Source organism: Nicotiana tabacum, chromosome 12, assembly GCF_000715075.1.
Source record: "Nicotiana tabacum cultivar K326 chromosome 12, ASM71507v2, whole genome shotgun sequence".
NCBI lineage: Eukaryota > Viridiplantae > Streptophyta > Magnoliopsida > Solanales > Solanaceae > Nicotiana > Nicotiana tabacum.
Window position 1 is genome coordinate 113,758,513 of NC_134091.1, and position 22,443 is coordinate 113,780,955.

Sequence of the window (22,443 nt, forward strand, 5' to 3'; positions counted from 1 at the left end):
TCAACTTCCATGGTTTTCATTATTTTCTTTTCAAACATCTTGTTCACGAGCTGTTGATAAGTATCTCCGGCGTTCTTTAACCCCGAAGGGCATCACATTATAACAATATGTGCTGAAATTCGTGATGAACGAAATTTTTTCCTAATCCTCCGGGCCCATTTTGATTTGATTTTACCCCGAGTAAGTATCGAGGAAACTCATTAACTCGTGCTCGGCTGTTGCATCAATCATTTGATCAATGCTTGGCAATAGGAACGAGTCTTTCAGGCACGCCTTATTTTAAGTCATTATAGTCTACACACATGCGAAATTTATTCTTCTTTTTTGAAACTACTACTATGTTAGCTAGCAAGTCGGGATACTTTACCTCTCATATTGAACCGATATCAAGCAGGCGAGTTACCTCTTCTTTGACGAATTTATTTCTGGCCTTAGTAATAGGACATTTTTTCTATCTTACTGGAGGAATTCTGGGATCCAAGCTTAGCTTGTGTACGACCACCTATCATATCAGCATGCGACCACGCAAAAAAATTGACATTAAATTTATGAAATTCAATAAATCCAGACCTAAGTTCGAGATGCAGTCCTATCCCCAAGTGGAATTTCCTCTCCAAGAATTTTTTAAATAGTGCTACTTGCTCAAGTTCTTCTGTTGTGGACTTTGTTGCGTCCGTCTCTTTCGGTACCTGTAAATACCTTGGTAATTGATATGAATTCGACACCCCTTCCCCCTGGTTGACTTCACTTGGCTCGGGAACAGACGCCGACTCCTGTAATTGCTATGCCGTGTGCTCCTTCCCTTAGCTACTGGTGACTGAGATTTCATTCATCTCCCTTGCTTCCAGTTGATCACCTCTTATTTGTTTAGCTTTATCAGGACTTGGAAATTTCATCAACTGATGATATGTTGACGGCACAACCTTCATCTCGTACAACCACGGTCTCCCAAAGATGATATTGTAACCCATATCGCCGTCCACTACCTCGAAAAGGTTCGTCTTCATCACCCCCTCGACATTCGTGGGCAACAAGATCTCTCCCCGGGTTATCACGCTTGCGAGATTGAACCTGGTGAGGAGTTTTGTGGCTGGAATGATTTGCTCCAATACTCTCCATTGGATAATATTGGCCGAACATCCTGGATCCACTAGAACACGTTTAATTTTAAAATCTAAGACATTATAGAGATTACTAGGGGACCGTTATGCGGTAGTAGCAGTCCATCCGTGTCTTCCTCCGTAAAAGTAATGTTGTCTCCATCAACATCCTGGAGTCTTTTTTTGTGGGTCACTGATACCTTCGTCTTTTTCACCGCTGAAAATGTAAACCCGTTAATCTCACTCCCCCCAAAAATCATGTTGATCGTTAGGAGTGGGGGATTTTTTCCTGCTTTGCTCTGCATTATAAAAATTACGACCATAGTTGTTTTAGCCCGGTCACTTAAAAATTCTATAAGATGGCCATTTTTTAGCAATTTTACCACTTCTTCGCGCAGATTCCAGCCGTCCTCGGTCGGGTGACCGTTTGTCCCGTGGTATTTGCACCATAAATTAGGATCCCTATGGACGGGATCAAATCTCTTTGACTTCAAAAACCGTGCTTTTATAATAATCCTCAAAGCCGATACCAGCTCCACTATGCTGACGTTGAAGTTGCATTCGGAAAGTCTGGGGTAGGAAGAATCTGACGTTTCCTTATTCTGCAACGGCATGTTATTTCGGCTGCGGTCGATTCTCCCATCGGTATCGAATATATCCCCTAACCGAAAGTTTTTTCCATGTCCTTTGTTCCGTTCATAGGGAAAAAACTGACTCCTCGAAGATTGTCGATCTGTATCGAAATCGTCTTTCGATTTCTCTTTATTCTTTCCCGGTCCCGACTCTTAGTTAATGCTGTGAAATTGAACTGATCATCTTCAATCCTTATTTTTGACTCATACCGATTGTGAACATCCACACAAGTTGTTGCCTAGAACTCGAGCAAATGATCTTTCAACTTCCGGGAAGTGTCAGAACTTCTCAGATTCGGACCTTTGGTGATAGCTTCGGCAGCCCATTCATCCGGAATGGATGGTAGCAACATCCTTTCCTTTTGGAACCTGGTTACGAACTCCCGCAACAACTCGGACTCTCCTTGCGGAATTTTTAATATGTCAGCCTTTTGGGCCTGTACTTTTCTGGCCCCAAGATGGGCCTTGATGAAAGAATCTGCGAGCATCTCAAAGGAGTCTATGGAATGCTTGGGCAAAAGCGAATACCACGTCAAGGCTCCCTTTGTAAGAGTCTCCCCGAATTTCTTCTGCAAAATGGACTCAATCTCATGGGGAGCTAAATCATTTCCCTTCACCGTTGTTGTATAGGTGGTGATATGCTCCTGAGGATCCGAAGTCCAAAGTCTAATCATACTTCGGCACGTATAGCATTTTAAACCGCTTCGGTATCTGTTCTGGTGCCGCACTTGGTTTGTACGACAATTGTGTGTACTTCTTTGAGTCCGTCCCTTTCAGCACTGGTGGTGCATTAGAAATTTGATCCATTCGGGCATTTACTTCCCTCATAAATCGCATGAGTTCGATTTTAAATAGATCACTCTCGTTATTGTGAATGGATCCATTCCCCTCGACCCTATCAGAGATGACCTTGCCCCTCGGGATATTGTTGTCGACCCTCTATGTCGTTTGGTTTAAGGGAGAACCGGGAAGAACTAGGCCTCACCCATTCGTGTTGTTGGAAGCGCCCGGCAATGCCTGCTTCAGTTCCATCATGACATTATCCTGCCGTGTGGGATGGCCTATAATGGCCTCTTAATGCTCTTGCAAGACCTTGACTGCTTCGACGACGTGCTCTTCTTCAGCATCATCAGGAGTTGCCTCTCAAACATGTCGCAGATATCGGCCGCCGTGGATCAGTGTGGCCTTGTGTCCCTCGTTACGGTTATCACTGATTGAATCCTCGTGCTGAGGCTGATTTCCTAGGGCCTCAACGTTATGTGTATTATCAACACATCTATCTGTCATTTTTAATTTTTTTGCTAAGAATAATGAATCACACAAGTTAGTAATCACGGATCAATTCAACTACACGATTGTCTACGCCCCACGGTGGGCGCCAAACTGTTTACCCGTAAAACGGTACAATTAAATTTGTACGTGGTTTATAGACAAGTGAATTAATTTGATCCAAAAATAATAGATGAATTAGACAGAAATATAAGACTTAGCCTTAAAATTGAAATAAACGACATTTATCTTGGTTCCGAGCGCAAAGCTACCAGGAGCAATAAGAACAATACAAATAAGCAAGAAAGTAAAATGTTATTGAGCTTTTGGTAGAATATAGTATATGCTTGTCAAAAAGTTCGTATCATTTACAATGATAGTAGAGCTCACTATTTATAGCTGCACCTAGGAAACAAGATCCTACGTGCTCCTCTTTAATGACAATTATGAGGGTCATTGAAGGATGTGTAACAGTGGGCAGTGAATGCCATATTCTCTGTAACGGATCATGCACTTAATGCTGTAAAATATTCTTCATTGAATGCTACGGAATGGCGGCATTAATTTTGTCTTTATGAGTATCATTCTCTCCAGTGACAAGCGAGATCATTGCCTCCGGTTTTAACTATCTTCTGCTTTCGATTCCACGGGTCGCTTTCTCATGCGATCATTAAATATGAACATATTTTATCCCATACAATCTCGTCAATCAATACAATATCATCCATAAATAACATACAACATGGCACGCAGTATATCCCACATTTGGTTGGGATAGAATCGCAGTATAACTAATCTCTGGATTAGTTATCTCACAAGATTATAGTGATTTTTATCCCTATGGGAGGTGATATAATAATCCCAAAATAACTAATTCCGAAAAAATTAATCCCGGGATAAATTATTTCCCAATCAAACGTGCCTTAAGAATTTGCAAATCTTTTGGCTCTATTTTCTTGTTCTTTCTCAACACGCACGACAGCAACCTCCATGACTTTGGTTGAAGTATCTTTAATGTAGAGTACAAACATTTTGACAATTCTGAATGTAATTAAAGTAAGGAGTTGCCGCATAATATTTAAGATATATTAGAAATCTAAAATTAATTAATGAGTTATATAAAGTTAACTCCAATAATAGTGTTGGTTCCCCAAGTACACGTAAGTATACATGCCCATCAAGTAATAAAGTGACTCGAAAGTCGGATGTTGAACCCATAGAGACTTAGATTAATCATTAACTAAGCAAACTAAAATTAATTAACTGCCCAAGATATTCAAAAATGTTGTTTATCTATTAGACTACTTTTGCAAATATTGAACAAGTAATTAGCTAATTTATCAGGGATGCAAACGTGTGTTTTGGATTTTACTCAGAGGATATGAAGATTCATGGGTTGTGGTCAGTTTATCAATCCTATTAAGTTCAATAACCACACTTGTTAATCCATATTATCAATGGCTGCTAATTGACCGGATCGTTTATATGAATAGCATGTTCCCATAATACTACTCGCCTATCCACAATATATCAATCCTATATTCCTATGGTATTGAGTCTATTATGAACGAATATAATACGTTTTTTAACTAAGCAAGATTGTTAGGTATATTCCTATCCTAACTGCGAAATCGTTCCCCGAGCCAGTGGTTCAGAAACAAGCTCTCTTTAATTCAACTATAATCTAAACACGACTTTCCCAAACATATCAAAGATAGTAGGGTGAATTGGTAGCTACAAAAATTCACAAGTTAAACTAGAATAAAGAAACAACCACAAGATGATTATCCGAATTAACGAAGATGTAATTAATAAATGTTAATAATCATGTCAACCACAACCCTAGAAATTAGAGTGCTATAGGCCACGCCATCTGCATGCATCCGGGAAACCGTACCCGATTACCCTAAAATTTTGCTGGCCCATAAAAAATTACCTTATAAAGAATAGTCATCGCTTCACCATGACCGTTCCTCGTTTTTAGAGTTTTAGAGCCATAAAACATGAATTCCGCCTGATTCCCAAATTTTCTTATGATATAACCCACATCATATGGATGCATCCGAGACCGAACCCGAATCGCCTAAAATTTTTCCGAAACAACAATAACGACCTAATGAACAATAGTCATAAATTCTCTATGACCGTACTTTTTGGTGTTTCAGGCCATAAAACTAGAATTCAGCCCGATTCTCAGATTTTCGTGTGCTATAGCCAACGCCTATCTGCATGCATCTGGGCGACCGGACCCGAATCGACTAAACTTTTGCCGACCCATTACAAACGACCTAATGAATAATAGTCATCACTTCACCAAGTCAGTTTCTCATTTTTTGGCATTTTAGGAATATAAAACTGGAATTCTGCTCGATTCTCAGATTTTTGTATGATATAGCCCACATCATCTTATGCATACGGGTGACCAGACCCGAATTGCATAAAATCAGGCGGAATTCCACTTTTATAGCCCTAAAATGGCAAAAAGACGAGAAACAGTCATGACAAAGCGATGGCTATTGTTCCTTAGGTCATTTTTATGGGTCAAAAGTTTTTTAGGCGATTCGGGTTCGGTCGCCCAGATGCATGCAAATGGCGTGGGCTATATAGCACATGAAAATCTTGAAATCGGGCAGAATTTCAGTTTCATAGCCTTAAAATCCCAAAACAAAACGAGTTACGGTCATGGAGAGGCGATGCCTATTATTCCTTAGGTCATTTTTGATGGGCCGACACAATTTTAGTCGATCCGGGGCAGGTCGTCTATGCACATGTAGATAATGTGGGCTATAGCACATGAAAATTTGAGAATTGGGCAGAAATCCAGTTTTATGTCCCTAAAATGCTAAAAATAATGCATGCAGATGGGCGTGGGCTATAGCGTACAAAAAATCTTGGAATCGGGCAGAATTCCAGTTTTATGACCCTAAAACGTCAAAAAATAAGGAACAGACATGGAGACGCGATGATTATTTTTTCTTTGGTCATTTTTAATGGGCCAGATAAAGTTTGGTCAACTAGGGTCCGGTCTCCCGGATGCATGCAAATGGCGTGGACTATAGCACACACAAATCTGATAATTAGGTGGAATTCTAGTTTTATGACCCTAACATGCCAAAAAATGAGGAACACTCGCGGAGAAACTATGAGGAACAGACTTGGCGAAGTGATGACTATTGTTCCTTAGGTTTTTGTTGATGGGTCGACAAAATTTTATGCGATTCATGTTCGGTCGCCAAGATTCATCCATATGGGCGTGGGATATAGCATACGAAAATCTGAGAATTGGGTGGAATCCAGTTTTATGGCTCTAAAATGCCAAACAAATAAGGAACGAACATGGTGAAGCGATGACCATTGTTCCTTAGGTTGTTTGATGGGTCGAAAAATGTTTAGGCGATTCGGGCGGGGTTACTTCTTTTGGTTTTATCGTGCTAATAGGGCAGAGGTCGTTCGGCCAGTTTGGGCAGTGCAATTGAGATTTGAGCAGAGTGGATGACTATAGAGAAGGTTCTAATGGATTCAAGATTTATATGTAGCAATTGAGAATTGTTTGGATTTGTATATGGCTAGAATCTGAGATTTACATTGGATGGTGTCGAGACTCACAATATTTTTAAATCTTTATGGATTCTACATTTCAGTATCAGGAAGATGAAGGAAATGACTTTAGATTCACAGAAGATATCTTCAGAGTGGGTGTCTTAATTGTGGTACTTTTTAGGTGCTTATGATGTAGTGAGTCTCTACAGGTGTTTTGTGGCAATACTCTTGGGTTTGGCAACCTGCGTGGCTTAGTTAAGTTAGATAGATTCAGTTCTGATGGCTTGATTATGTGTAAATAGGTTTCAAAGAGTTCTCAATGGTTTCTACATGGTTTGAGATGGATATTTCGTACCGACATGAGAAGCATATTGTGTATTATGATTTCTACTGAATAGAATCAAATGGAAGGTTTCTAACTAATTGGGTATGTATGTTGCTGGTGACTCAGAGTTGATTATGATATTCTCGTGCTTTTCATATGATGGCATGATAGATGCGGTGTGTTGTGTGGCATTGAGATTTGCATGTGAAAGGTCAAAGTTCAGTTTTGGAAGGGAAAGGAAGGAATTCTTAGACAACGTGGATTGTTTCAGATGACTAGATGAATGCCATTAATCTTTGGTATCGCCTGAGAAGGGTGCGCATTTTAGAAGGTGAACTATGTTTTGACTTACGAATGCTTCATTGTTATTGTGCTACTCGCCTGGTTGGTTGATTGTTGATGTCCATATTTTGCTATGTGGAATGGAGGAATTATAGAAGTATTTTCGTGGGGATGATTATGTATGATATGTGTGTCAGTCATTCGAGTGGTGGAGTTAGGATCGGCTATGGCGATTCATATGTTCTATGGATTAGGAGCCTAGGAGGTCTCAGTTGTAGATTTTTTCCGAGTTACGGACTGTCAAGATTTGGCCAAAGTTAGCTAGATCGTAGTACGTGCTATGGTTAAATCATTGTGGACTTTTAGAGAGCCATTTATCCATTTGTGGATGACCGGAGTTGATTTGGGGACACGTTGGTAGGCCCGAGGAGGATGTGTATTCTATATCGGGTTGGATTTATTGACTTAGAACTGTTAGTGTTGAGGGTTTGTGGCATTTAGTTAGATTTGAGCTTGTTCGTGTTTTGATATGTTTTATGTGTTACTCTTCTATGCTATGAGGCATTGTGATTTTTTGGTTATATGCACACCCAATGCAGTTCTGTTTGGGCCTCGTAGCAGAATTTGAGCGAGATAGTTATTGGGGTGTTGAATGGTTGATTGCACCTTGGTTATGTTCTCTCCGGGCTGTGGTATATTGTTATTTGCTTCTCCATGGTTATGGTCATGTACTTCGCGTATTTGATGTCAAATTGCGTGTAGTTGTTAATTTTGAGCTTGGTGCCTTAAGGTATTTCATCTGGACCGGTGTTTGGATGGGTTACGCATTGCAGCGGGGCTATGTTGGTATATAATCCTTTGTGTTAGATTCATGTGTCTTGGTTCTACAATGTATGATGGGTTCATAGCATTGCAGTTGTGGTGGTGCTTGTTGAGTTTGCGGGGCGGTTCTCTCATTTGAGTCATTTTCTATTTTTGGGTGCATTTGAATTGTTGCATATTGGTACACGGATTGCACGGTTGTGGCTTAAGGTTGTATTAGTGTGGCATGTCAGTAGAGTGGTTGTATTTGATGAGATGAGGTTGTTGGACCTAGAAAGGGTGCTATCGGATATGATTGCGGTATATTTGGAAGGGTAATGTCACTAATCGGCTTAGAAATTGGCTATAGTTCTTGTTGAATGAGGGAGAGCTCCATGACTTGTTGATCTGATGAGTGGTTATGAGTTTGTGCGTGTTTCTTTCATCATCGGCAGTGTACGAAGTTTTGGATGAGGTTTTAATTGATATGAGGTTTGCCACCGATATCAGGTTTGTTTTTAAGTAGCTACGGTGATTAGAAATTATTGATATGAGTATGCGAGTTATGTGGTATATGATGTGATTTCATCTTGGGCTTTGGTTATAGCTTGATACAACTTGTTCATACTTATACAGTGTGTGTATGCAAGATTCTGGTCTTATAAGGGATTCCAGATGTTGGAAATTGGGTTCCAAGATTTATGGGCTAAAGTTGAATTAAGGATCTTCAGTTATGTTGTGTCGTCAGGCTTATATATATTGGGGTGACGTGGGATCACCCCTGGGTATGTGTGTGGTAAGGTTACACGGCGATTCGATGGCTTTGGAACGACTCTAGACACGTTCAATGATGAACATATGTTTTTGTTTTTCAGATGAATCGAAATTTATTTGGAAGAATGATTCTCAACTAGGAAGCTTTAAGTTGGAAGAGTTGACCAAGTTTGACTTTTGAGTATTTGACCCAGGATCGGATTTGATGATTCTATTAGGTTCGGATGGTGATTTTCGACTCACGCGTATGCACGGATTTGCATTTGGATATTTCTAGAAGGATTCGACACTAGTTGGCGAAAGTTAGAAATTTGAAAGTTTGGAATGCTCATAAGTTTGACTGATAGTTGAATTTGATGATATCAGATTCGGATTTGGTTTTGGGAAATTAAATAGCTTCATTATGTCATTTGGGACTTGTGCGCAAAATTTGAGTTCATTCCGCATTGATTTGATATGGTTCGACACGAGTTTTGGAAGTTGAAAGTTTATTATGTTTGATTTGAGGTGCGATTCATCATTTTGATATTGTAATGTGTGATTTTAGGTCTTGAGTAGGTCCGTGTTAGGTTATGGGACTTGTTGGTATATTCAGACGGGGTCCCGAGGGGCTCGGGCATGTTTCGGATTGATTTCAGCCCAGTTTTCTTCATGTTTTCATTGCTGGTTGCTGCTAGTTTTTGGTGCCTCGAATGTCCTTCGCGATTGTGAAGATGGGTATGCGATCGCGTAGAGGAAATCTGGAGCTGGGCACTTTCTTCATCGTGGTCACGATTGGATAGCTGCATTTCCATAGGGCCGTATGGGGTTACTGTTCACGTTAACATGATTAGGCTCCGCAATCGCGTAGAGTAGAGAAAGGGAGCTGGGAGTTGGTGAGATCTCCTCTGCGTTTGCATAGGTCAGTCGGCGTTCGTAGAGTGTTGGCATATGTGGGCACCACGTTCGCATGAGTAGGCCCACGAACGCGTATTGCATTTTCAGGGGCAGCGCATTTTCTTCTTCGCGATCGCGATGGTATTTCCGCGATCACGATTCATTGATTCGTCTAGTGAATATAAAGTACTCGTTTTTAGAGGTTTCGGCCATTTTTGCATATTTGCATAACTTAGTAAGTGTTCTCTACTAAGTTTTGATTATATTTCATGAATCTATCCTTGTTTTTGGCATTTGGTTGATGTTTTCAAAGGATAAATTGGGAGATTTTGTCTAAAATTTCATAAAGTGAATTTTCTAGTTTTGAGCATCGATTCAGAGTCGGATTTGAGTGAAACTAGTATGGTTGGACTCGTAACTGAATGAGTTGTCAGATTTTGTGAGTTATGTCGATTCTGAGGTGCGGGCCCGAGTTCTACTTTTTTGTTGACTTTGGACTTTTGATTAAAGATTCAGCCTTTATCGATTGAGTTTGTTTCCTTTGGCATTATTTAATGTTCTTGAGTTGCTTTTAGCTAATTTTGAGTCGTTCGGACATCGGTGCGTGCGGGATGGCACTTTTGGAGTATCGTTTGGCTTGCTCGGTATTGAATACGGCTTGTTCGAGATAACTAACACTTCTAAACTTGGTGCTGAGGGTATGAATCCCTGAATATACGTGTTATCTATTTGGTATTGAGGTGACGCACATGCTAGGTGACGGGTGTGTGGGCGTGCAACGGGTGAATTATGACTCGGTTAATTCTGTGGTACTGTGTAGTTACTAATCTTGTCTTTATCCATGAAATTTTTACGTGATAGAGTAATTGAGTTGTGATCCATGTTAGAAACCATGTTTAGGCTATATGCTTATTCTGATGAGACCCGCTGAGGGTGAATTTGTTGTCACAATGAGTTATCATTGTTTGGGCTGATTGGTATGAGATTTGTGAGCCCGAGAGACTAGAGAGATTGATGACTGAATTGGGGCCTGAGAGCCGGATAGTGAGTGATATTGATGGGATTGGATTGCATGACGCAGTATATTTATTTAATTCATGATGGGATCGGGTTGCACGCCACAGGAAGCCATATTGGCTTTATATGTATTATTATAATATAGATCGGGTTGTACGCAACAGCAGGCCATGATGGCCTATATTAGCGCTTGGGCAGGATCCGCCCCTCCGAAGTCTAACATAGCAGTAGTGAGTGCAATTGTTAATGATTCATGATGGGATCGAGCTATGCACCACAGCAGATAACCGTACAGTGCCGAGTGACTGAGTGTGCTAAGGGATTGAGCATGATGAGTGGGAGTGCGAGACAGTGAGATTGAGTACTCTGAGACTACGAGTACATGATTTCATCACTGCAATGCATTGCATTGACATGTATATTTGATATACATGCATAGAGATGCATTTCCTCATGCTACACGATATTACGAAATTCATGACTTCACATGCACATTGACATGTAGGCATAGAAATGTACGTTACTCATGTTATCTGAGATTGAAACATCTTATCTATTGTTGAAAGTTTTTGGGAAAAATCATAGATTTCTGACTTACTCATATTTTTGTGATTTCGGTAAGAGATTTGGAATTTATTGTTATAGTTGAAAAGCCTGCCTATTTGTTTTCCGAAACTTTGAACGAGCTAAGCATCATATCTTTGAGTTGTTTCTTGTACTACTTTTATTATATTGTTATGAGTTGTTGTTGGCTACTGGTGTTGGACCCTGACCGTTGTCCATGCTCACCATTGCTTTCAACCTAAGGTTAGGTTTATTACTTATTGAGTACATGGGGTCGGTTGTACTCATACTACACTTTTGCAACTTGCGTGCAGATTTTGGATACTAATATTGTTGTGTATGGCGGGAGCTGACACTGAAGACGTACCTGTGTTCCGGTCATAACTGCTTCTTGTTCTTGGTAGCTTTTGAATTATTAATCTGTTCATGTATATTTCAAACAGATGATGTATTTATTTTATACTAGCTTTGTAAATTCTAAATCTTATAAGCTCATGATTTGTACTATTAGTCCTTGGAATATTGTGTAAAAGTTCAGTTATTTCACCATTTATTTTCTCAGTTAAATCTATTTTGAATAGGATTGCTGCTATTTGGATTACCTAGCAGGTTGGGTTAGGTGTCATCACGACTAGTTGGATTTTGGATCATGACAGAAACACACCTGAGGCCCTTGGGACCCCTCCGAAACATACTAACAAGTTCCATAACGTAACGCGGACCATCTCGAGGCCTCAAATCACATCAAACAACATCAAACTATGAGTTGCACCTCGAATCAAACTTAATGAACTTTTGAGCTTTAAAATTCTACAAGTCGCGCCGAATCATATCAAATCAACCCGGAATGACGTCAAATTTTACATGCAAGTTCCAACTAACACAAAGGAGCTATACCATCTCTCGGAATAGAATTCAAATCCAATATCAATAAAGTCAACTCCCAGTCAAACCTCTTAACCTTCCAAGCCTTCAATTTTCCAATTTTTGCTAAAATGCACCAAATCAACCTACGGACCTCCAAATCCAAACTCGGACATACGTCTGAGTCCAAAATTATCATACGAAGATATTGTAATCATCAAAATACCATTCTGGAGTCGTCTACACTAAATTCAAACTCCGGTCAACTCTTACTGCTTAAGCTTCTAAAACAAGATTCCTTCTTTCAAATTGATCCTGAATCATCCGAAAACCAAACCCGGTCACACATGCAAGTCATAATACATAATACAAAGCTTCTAGATACCTAATAGATCCCACCACAACACACACCTCAAGGAAATACAAAACAAAAATGTACAAAACAATATACAGACCTTAGTTTGAGGTTGCCCTTTTCCTATTTAAGTTGCAAGTCGTGTGACCTATCAACAACATAACCATATAAAAATACATGAAGTCTAGAACCAAAATGAGCGCAGTTGTTATTGATTCATGATGGGATCGGGCTATGCGCCGCAGCAGGTTACGTACAATGTTGTGTGACTGAGTTTGCTAAGGGGTTAAACATGAGGAGTGGAAGTGCGAGATAGTGAGATTGAGTAATCTGAGAGTACGAGCACATGAGTTCATCACTATAATGCATTGCATTGGCATGTATATTTGACATACAGGCATAGAGATGCATTTTCTCATCCTACATGATATTCTGACATTCATGACGTCACATGCACATTGACAGGTAGGCATAGAGATGTACTTTCCTCATGCTATCTGAGATTGAAACAGCTTATCTGTTGTTGAATGTTTTTGGGAAAATCACATATTTAAGACTTACTCATATTTTTGTGATTTCGGTGAAAGATTTGGGATTTACTGTTATACTTGAAAAGCATGCCTTTTTTTTCCGTAACTGTGAACGAGCTGAGCATCATATATTTGAGATATTTCTTGTATTACTTTTATTATATTGTTATGAGTTGTTGTTGGCTATTGGTGTTGGACCCTGACCCTTGTCCAAGATCTTCACTGCTTTCAACCTAAGGTTAGGTTTGTTACTTATTGAGTACATGGGGTCGGTTGTACTCATACTACACTTCTGCATCTTGCGTGCACATTTTGGATGTTGATATTGTTGTGTATGGCAGGAGCTGGAACTGAAGACGTACCTGTGTTCCGTTCATAGCTGCCTCTTGTTCTTGGTACCTTTAGAATTATTAATCTGTTCATGTATATTTCAAACAGATGTATTTATTTCATACCAGCTTTGTAAACTCTAAATCTTAGAAGATAATGATTTGTACTACCAGTCCTTGGGATATTGTATAAAAGCTAAGTTATTTCACTATTTATTTTCTCAATTAAATCTCATTTGAATAGGATTACTGCTATTTGGCTTACCTAGCGGGTTGGGTTAGGTGCCATTACGACTAGTTGGACTTTGGGTCGTGACAGAAATACACCCGAGCCCCCCGAGTCCCCGTCGAAATATACCAACAAGTTCCATATCATAACGTGGACCTGCTCGAGGCCTCAAATCACATCAAACAACAACAAAACTATGCGTCGCACCTCGAATCGAACTTAATGAACTTATGAGCTTTTAAATTCTACAACTCGCGCCGAATCATACCAAATCAACCCGGAATGACGTCAAATTTTACATGCAAGTTCCAAATGAAACAATGGAGCTATACCAATTCCCGGAATCGAATCCAAACCCGATATCAACAAAGTCAATTCCTTGTCAAAACCCTTAACCTTCCAAGCTTTCAACTTTCCAATTTTCAGTAAAATGCTTTAAATAAACCTACGGACCTCCAAATCCAAATTTGGGCGTACGCCTGAGTCCAAAATTATGGAATCATCAAAACACCATTCCGAAGTCGTCTACACAAAAGTCAAACTCTGGTAAACTCTTACTGCTTAAGCTTCTAAAACAAGAATTCTTCTTCCAAATTGATCCCGAATCATCCGAAAACCAAACCCGGCCACACATGTAAGTCATAATACATTATACGAAGCTGCTAGATACCTAATTGAGCCCTTCACAACACACACATCAAGAAAATACAAACCAAATATGTAAAAAAAACAATATAAAGACCTTAGTTTGAGGTTGCCTTTTTTCCTTTTTAAGTTGCAGGTCGTGTTGCCTATCAACAACATAGCCACATAAAAATACATGAAGTCTGGAACCAAAATGATGTAAAAAAAACTATTTTTGTGACGAAAATAAGTATTAAAACTTAAATGTGACCAAAATGTTTATAATACATGAAAGCATTTCCCCGACTCCTCATGTTAATAGGCATTAGACGAGTCAAATCATACATAACGCATGAAATACATGCGTTATGCAAACTTTTCATAAATTTCAAATGAAAACCTACTTTCTACCGTCATTACAAGTAGAAGCACTTAATTGTTTGCTATTACAAGTTTGAAGATAAAATTGCTCAATTTCTAATAACATGAAAACTGTTATAAAATAAAGATTGTAAAATAAAGACAAGTATAGAGAGAAACTGATATATTATTCAAACTTCAAACTTATTTACCTAATAAACTGAAATCTCCTCTATTTATATAAGAAGGCAAGCTGCTGTGTAAGCTACTACTGTAACAGATATAGATAATCTTCTACCGGGGGTAATATTTATCCATAATGGAGTACCGAAAGGATAAGCTCTTTGTACCAGATATAAATAATCTTCTACCGGGGGTAATGTTTATCCATAATAGGGAACCGAAAGGATAAGCTCATTGTACCAAATATAGATAATCTTCTACCGGAGGTGATGTTTATCCATAACGGGGTACCAAAAGGATAAGCTTCTTTAGGAGACTTATTTTCAATATAGTACTAAATAGATAAACATATTTACGGCAGAGTCTCATATAGATAAGCTTCTTCAGGAAGCTTATTTAGAACGGGGTACTAAATGAACATCCATAATATAATATATTGATAACAATCCCCTTGGATGTTCATTAAAAGATAATGTGCCTCATTAAAACCTATTAGAAAAAATTTCGTAGAAAAAAATTCTAGTGAAGGAAAAAGAGTACACATATTTAGTAATATGCATATCTAGTTGTCTCATTAAAAATCTTATAAGGAAAACCCTGTGAGAAAAAACCTTAGTAAGGGTAAAAGAGTATAACGCTTATTTTACTCCGCTTGATAAAAACCCAGTTTCAAATATTTGAGTCTCCGAATTCCAATCTTGTATTACCATCTTCTCAAAAGTTGAAGTTGGCAAAGATTTAATGAATAAATCTTCCGGATTATCACTTGAACGGATTTGTTGCACATCAATGTCACCATTTTTCTGAAGATCATGTGTGTAGAATAATTTTGGTGAAATGTGCTTCGTTCTATCTCCTTTTATAAATCCTCCTTTAATTGGGCTATGCATGCAACATTGTCTTCCTATAAAATTGTGGATCTTTTATCACATTCCAAACTATATTTTCCTTGAATAAAATGAATCACTAATCTCAACCATAGGCATTCCCTACTTACTTCATGAGTAGCTATTATCTCAACATGATTTAAAGAAGTGGCAATAATAGATTGCTTTATGGAGCGCCATGATATCACAGTACCTCCACACGTAAACATGTACCCGGTTTGAGATCGAGTTTTATATGGATCAGATAAATAACCTGCATCTGCATAACCAACAAGATCTGCACTACCTTTGTTAGAATAAAATAAACCCATATCAAGTGTTCCCTTTAAATATTGTAATATATGCTTAATCCCGTTCTAATATCTCAGTGTAGGAGAAGAGCTATATCTTGCTAGTAAATTAACAGAAAATGCTATATCAGGCCTTGTAGCATTAGCAAGATACATAAATGCACCAATTGCACTAAGATAAGGTATTTCGGGACCAAGGAGTTCCTCATCCTCTTTTGGAGGTCGGGACAAATCCTTATTCACTTCAAGTGATCGAACAACCATAAGTGTACTCAATGGGTGTGCTTTGTCCATGTAAAAGTGTTTTAAGACCCCTTCTGTATAGACAGATTGATGGATAAAGATCTTGTCTACTAAATGTTCAATTTGCAGACCAAGACAAAGTTTTTTCTTTCCAAGATCTTTCATCTCAAATACTTTCTTAAGATATTCAATTGCCTTTTGGAGCTCTTCTGAAGTTCCAATAAGATTTATGTCATTAACATAAACAGCAAGTATAATAAATTCTGATGCCATTTTCTTTATAAAAATACACGGACAAATAACATTATTTATGTAACCCTCTTTCAGCAAATATTCACTAAGGTGATTATACCATATATGCCCAGATTACTTTAAACCGTACAAATTTTTTTGTAATCTGATTAAATACATTTTTCGAGATTTTGGATTTGGTTCAGTCATTTTAAGTCCTTCGGGGATTTTCATATAAGTTTCATTATCAAGTGAACTATACAGATAAGTTGTAACTACATCCATTAGATGTATTTCAAGCTTTTCATGTAGTGCTAAACTGATTAGATGTCGGAATGTTATGGCATCCATAACAGGTGAATATGTTTCATCAAAATCGACTCCAAGTCATTGTGAGGATCCTAACATGACAAGGCGAGCTTTGTATCTTTCAATTTCATTTTTATCATTCGTTTTTCGCACAAAAACCCATTTATGACCAACTGGTTTTATACCAATAGGTGTTTGGACTACTGGTCCAAAGACCTCTCTTTTAGCAAGTGCGTTCAATTTTGATTGAATTGCCCCTTGCCATTTTGGCCAATAAGATCTTTGTCGACATTCTTCGACAGATCAGGGTTCAAGATCCTCACTATCTTCCATAATGTTAATTGCAATATTATATGCAAAAATATTATCCACCACTATTTCAGATCGATTTAAATTAATCCCTTCACCAGTAGAACTTATTATAAGCTTTTCACTCACTTGAGTCTCGGGTTCATTGATTTCTTCAGGAATATCAGAACTAATCAGATCTTGGGTCTCTTCAGGGGATCCCTTCATAGTATCGTTTTGATCATTTGTCAATTTTCTTTTTCGAGGATTTCGATCCTTATCCTTTTCAAATCAGTAAACGTGTCTGATATTTGATTTGCTATATTTTGCAAATGGATGATCTACTGGACCTCCTGATTACATATAGGGGTTCGTGGATCAAAATGAGATAATGATAAAAAATTTCACACAATTTCTCTTTTGATTTGCTTTTTCTTTCCCCGTAATTGTGGGAAATTTGTTTCATCAAACCAACAATCTGCAAATCGAGCAGTAAATAAATCTCCACTAATGGTTCAAGATAGCAAATAATAGAGGGTAATTTAAACCCAACATATATTCCTAACCTTCTCTGTGGGCCAATCTTACTGCGTTGTGGTGGTGCTACTAGCATATATATAGTACATCCAAAAATTCGTAGATGGGCAATATCTGATTCATGACCAAAAACTAATTGTGACGGAGAATATTTATTATAATGTGTTGGTCTGAGACGGATAAGTGATGCTGCGTGCAAGATAGCATGGCCCCAAACAATAGTGGGCAATTTTGTTTTCATAAGTAGTGGTCTTGCTATCAATTGCAGACGTTTAATAAATGACTCTACATGGCCATTTTGAGTATGAACATAAGCTACAGGATGTTCAACTTTTATTCCTATTGATAGACAATATCATCAAAAGCTTGAGATAAGAATTCTCCAGCATTATCAAGGCAAATAACCTTTATAGGATAATTTGGGAATTGTGCCCTTAATCAAATTATTTGGGCTAATAGCTTTGCAAACGCCGGGTTACGAGATGATAGTAGGCACACATGAGACCATCTTGTAGATCCTTCTATTCGGACCATAAAATACTTGGTGGGTGAATAGGTGCATATATATCCCCATGTATATGTTCTAAAAAGATTGGTGATGGTCTAGTGATCATTTTGCCTTGATAACAAACATGACAAGAAAATTCATTATTTGTAAGAATCTTCAGGTTCTTTAATGTATGCCCACTCTATTTTTCAGTAATTCGTCTTATCATTATTGATCCAGAATGGCCCAAACAGCCATGCCAAATCACAAAAATATTTGAATCAGTAAACTTCTAGTTTACGATAGAGTGTGTTTCAACAGTACTAATCTTTGAATAGTATAAGACAGAAGATAAAGTTGGTAACTTTATTACAATGCACTTCTGGCCAGAAAAATTCTTTGTAATATAAAATATTCCATATTAATTTCATCTATCGTCTCAACATGATACCCATTTTGCGGATATCTATAAAACTCAACAAGTTTCTTTTGGACTTGGAGGAGAATAATGCATTGTCTATAACAAGTTTTGTTCCCTTAGATAGAAATATAGTTGCTCTTTCGGAGCCTTCAATTAAACTTATATTATCAGAAAGTTGAAACATTTGCTTTTTCCTTATGCAAATAAGAAAAGTATTTCTGATCTTTGAATATGACATGAATTGTTCCACTATCAATTACACAAATATCTTCATGATTGGTCTTTGATCCAAATATAATTTGAGGATTATCCATATTCTTCAAAATGACATAAACAAAATAAATATGATAGTAAACATCATTATCAAAGAATAACTTTTATTTATGTACAACAATTGCATAACTATACTTTCTACTACAAATAAAAATTAAAATATTTACATTTCTACAGATTCATTACTGATCACATGACTTATTTCTCCTTCCGGGAGTGCAAAGTAATCAGCTACATCCAAATGCATGAAGTCAAAATTATCTTCAGAAATAAAATTTGCTTTAGCATTTTTCTCTGTATTCTTCAGGGAGTCTTGATCTAGCTCAACCAGGTGCTTTGGCGTACGACATGTACATGATCAATGCCCTTTTCCTCCACATCTATAGCATGCATTTTTTGTCTTTGCTGCTTGCACCGCTTCATGCTTTTGTTCCTTCCTTTTCCACTGCTCGTGGTGAGGAAGGTTCTTTGGTGCATTATTATTACCATGATTAGATTTTCTTCCCCGACCACGGCCATGACCACGACTGGGGGCACGACCACTTCCACATATAGCTTGGTGGAAGTTCGTTTTATTCACTTTAGGGAATGGACAAGAACCAGTAGGCCAACTTTCATGATTTTTCATTAATACTCCATTATATTACTCGGCTACAAAAAGATGTGAGATAAGTTCAGAATAATTTTTGAATCCCATCTCTCAATATTGCTGCTGCAGCAACATATTCGAGGCATGAAAAGTGATAAAAAATTTCTCCAACATATCATGATCAGTAATATTATCACCACATAATTTCAATTGAGAAATAATTCTGAACATAGAAGAATTTTTATACTCACTGATAGATTTAAAATTTTGTAGCCTTAAATGAGTCGAATCATAACGTGTATGTGGAAGAACGACCATCTTCAGGTGGTCATATCTATCTTTCAAATTATTTCACAGTATGACTGGATCTTTAATAGTGAGATATACCATTTTCAAGCCTTCATCAAGGTGATGGCGCATGAATATCTCTTCTTTGGCATGGTCTTGGTTTGATGCTTGATTTTTATCCATGATGGTGTCCGCCAGACCCATCGCATCAAGATGAATTTCAACATCAAGCACCCAAGACATGTAGCTTTTGCCCGATATATCCAGGGCTACAAATTCAAGTTTAGAATGATCTGACATTATTTAGAAAAAGAAAGTACGTACCTCTGATACTTTCAAAGTATTTGCTCGAGATGGCAGAGTCTCATGCTGATAATGTGTTATAAAATAAAGACTGTAAAATAAAGACAAGTATAGAGAGAAACTAAAATATTATTCAAACTTCAAACTTATTTACCTAATGAACTGAAATCCCCTCTATTTATAGAAGAAAGCAAGCTGCTGCGTAAACTGCTTCTGCAAGCTGCTGTGTAAGCTGCTACTGTACCAGATATAGATAATCTTCTACCGGGGTAATGTTTATCCATAACGGAGTACCGAAAGATTAAGCTCATTGTACCAGATATAGATAATATTCTATTGGGGGTAATGTTTATCCATAACGGGGAACCGAAAGGATAAGCTAATTGTTCAAGATATATATAATCTTCTAACGGGGGTGATGTTTATCCATAACGGGGTACCGAAAGGATAAGCTTCTTTAGGAGATTTATTTCCAATAGAGTATTAAATAGATAAACATATTTGCGGCGGAGTGTCATATAGATAGGCTTCTTCAGGAAGCTTATTTACAACGGAGTACTAAATGAACATCCATAATATAATATATTTATAACAAAATAAATTTGTTGCGTTCAAACAAAAAAGACAAAAAGTAGTGACTTGTGAAAGCCGAGTGGTCCAAATGGTCCCAAATGTACAACGTAGTCTATTGCCAAATGGAAAAATCAAATAAGGGTTCGTTTATACTCAATAGACACGTTTTTTTTATTCAGGATCAAGTGCATTAACGCACTCTTGTTATATCAATATCTCTTTATTGAGTGCACGTATGTTTTTCATATCTAGACTACCCTAAATATTTATATTTATTTTAAAAAATAATAGGTTCAAACGAACTCCTAGTTTATAAACTTCATCTGCCACTGATATTTGTACAAACTTTTGAGATTTCTAACTATATATTTATGTGTCGTGTCAAAAATAATATGTTTGGATGAACCTGTAATTATGAACTCTATCCGCCACTGCATAAATGCATATCGTACGAGCCATATTTTTTCCAATAATCAATCTATTCATTAACCATCTGCTTTAATGATATTCTTTCGGCAAACCAAACACCCGGACATGCAAATTAAATAAAATATCGACGAAAAAATAGTCGATCAAATGACGAATTTGTAGTTAAGTAGTATATACATTGGAATATTATCCCGAGGCTTAAAAAATATCTATATACAACACAATTATAGCCAAAATGAGCAGCTTTAAAATTAAAGTTGCATTCTAATGCAATTGAATTCATTCATAACTACCTTAACATTCTTAACCAGATGTCTTGGGTTCGAACCTTGAATATGGAGTCGTTTCTGTCAGGGAGTAATTTACCTCGTAATATGGTACTTTTGCTTATTTAATTTAGCTATATTGCTCCAATGCTGATACCAAACACCGGGTAGAAACCTAACAAAAAACCACCTTAAGCCCAACGTTTCAATATACCAACAAATCTTTCTCCTCTACATTCTACCTTTTTCATCTCGAAGATTCTCCGGCCTACACTTTCCAATAAAATGTAAAAGAAAAAAAAGAAAGAAAGAAAGTAGGGCTGTGTGTGTATGTGTATGTGTATTTCCTTTTGAGCTAGAGTCTGTTACTAAAATCCTTAATCATTCGTTTGTCGTTTTAACAATATGTACCTTGAACCTCAACCCAACAGAAATATGGTGCATCAAATGTATATAATCACAACAACAATAAGTGGTTTTTCCCCTTGAGACAATTAATTCAGTCAGTGCAACACAACCAACAATATAATGTTTAAACTAGGCAAGAGCACTGTCCCTAAAATTTGCAGAAAATAAAACCAAATCATTGTTAACTTAGTTTATGTTAGTTATGTATAGGGAAATATACGACATGACATGTGACCGCTTGAAGGAAGGACACGTGGAACACAAGATGGAGATGGCCACCGAACATAGCTAATCCTCTTGTTACCGGAAGGGATAAAGATCATAAAAGGAGTACTAAATGCTTTGCGCCCGGTAACGTTTAATACATAATATTTTGCAGCATTAAGGGTGATGTCCCGTTATAAGGAATTTGGCATTTATGTCTAGCATTACGTCTTCACAAATGGCCCTCATAATTGACATTAAAGAAGGGCATGATCTGAAGACTTCTTTCCCTAGACATAGCTATAAATAGAGAGCTCAGTTATCATTGTAAGGGGAGGAATTTTCTAGCTAACTTATACTACATTCTATACAGTATTTTAATATAATTTTATTCTCTCGCTTTTGATCTTATCATTGTTGTGCCCGAGAACTTTGTTCCCGGACTCATTAGCTCTGGCGTTCCATCTACATTCTAAGGCTAAGTATTTTATATTTCATCAGTTATTTCATTACTTTTCAGATCAAATTAAGTCACTTGTCTAGAAACCACGAACAAATTCAACTATACCGTTTTACGAGGGGCCCACTGTGGAGCCTAGACTGTCGTGTGATTAAATTGATCCTTGCCTTTTTTACTAACATGTTTTGATTACTTTGTCTTAGCAACAAATCACAAAAAATGGCAGATAACACTGTTAACGGTACACGCTACCCTAAAATTCAAAGGGAACAATCTCATTTCGAGGATTCAATCAGTGACACT